We start from the raw sequence: 1,612 nt of genomic DNA, 5'->3' as shown, positions 1-1,612 counted from the left end.
AGTAAGATCGATCCTATACCGGATGAAGGCCTACAAACCATCTTCTGCGAGAGATCTGACCTCTACGCCAGGACACAAGAATACCTTCTGCTACTCCAAGGAAGACCGAAATGGAGCACAGTGAGAGAGAAAAAGGAAAAAAAACTTTAACATTGGAGATGTCGTCCTGGTAGTTGACCCAACTGCTCCACGGGGGTCGTGGCCACTAGGCAGAGTACAGGAGACCAAGCCTGATGCAGGAGGTCTGACCCGTGCAGTGAAGCTCCAGACGAAAATCCAATATTGATAGGCCCATAGCTAAGCTATGCCGCATTCCTGGAGATTGAAGAATAACAGGTCTTCTTTCAACAGCCAAAAAGGGATGTAATGTATATACTATATTTTTCTAAATTAATTTGTTGATAGTTACGAACAGCATAGACATACACCCATAGACTGATATAGACGTACACCCATAGACTGATACATAGACGTACACCCATAGACTAATACATAGATATACACCCATAGACTGATACATGGAGATATACACTCTTTGCCACTTTGGATTACAGTTTTTTAGTTTTTTCTGATTTGACTGACCTAGCGATCATAAAGATCCCTCCTTAAGGCTATGTGCTAGTAACCTCTGGCCCTAGGATACGGTTAATAATGAAGAATAACAGTTCTTCTTTCAACATCAACAAGGGATGTAATGTATATACTATATTTTCTAAATTAATTTGTTGATAGTTTTACGGCTCTTTATTTTGTTTGAGTAATTGATTCCTAGAGAACAATTAGGGGCCGGTGTAAGAGCCGCATTCAAGCTTATTTGTTCTGATTAATTGTGAATCTGTATTAATACATTTCTCTGTTGCAGTGAGTGGGGCGCTTTGCTCAGGTGAATGGGGCGGGGCTAACGCTATAAGCCACAGGTGCGGCGTGTGACGGCAGAGCAGCAGGCAGCAGCAATACTGTCATTGACACGCAGCGCAGACGCAACCTTTTGGTTACTAAGATTATTAGGATCTCTTGTTTTGTTATTGAGATTATTGGGATCTCTTGTTTTTATTTCTATGTACGGTATTGTTTTCGTATTTTGTTCTTGCTGGACCATTAAAAGAGCAAAAGGAACAACAAAAGCGTGCAGTGGTTTCTGTTCTGCGACTGCGAGTCTGACACTGCTTCCCAACCTACAAGTGGAAGATTCAAATAGGTTATAAGACAAACCTGTTAGGATTTTGGCCACTACATGGCCTTTTTGAGTGTTTAGCATTGTTTCCTAGCTATGTGAACTTATATTAATATGATCTATGTCTCAAAATTCTCATATTGGCGCATTCTTCCAATTCTCCTCTCACAATATTCACCCTCACTGAACTGAGTCATTTGAAAATGTGCGCGATATGTGATGTCAGAGAGACACCGCTGCATGTTAATGTTGAGATACAAGAACAGCTGCACACAGGCCCCTGCACCCCAGGCCACATTAGCTCAAAACGGCTCGAGATCTTGAGGTAGAAAAATGCTGTTTTTGAGGACTTGATTAGAAATACAAAACAATGAATAAAAAAAATATATATATTACAGAGGTGTTCCATAGACTCACAGGAATTGTGTAAAAGTGCCC

This window comes from Notolepis coatsorum (genome assembly GCF_963971535.1).
Source record: "Notolepis coatsorum genome assembly, chromosome: 6".
NCBI classification, from domain to species: Eukaryota; Metazoa; Chordata; class Actinopteri; order Aulopiformes; family Paralepididae; genus Notolepis; species Notolepis coatsorum.
This window is presented reverse-complemented; position numbering follows the sequence as displayed.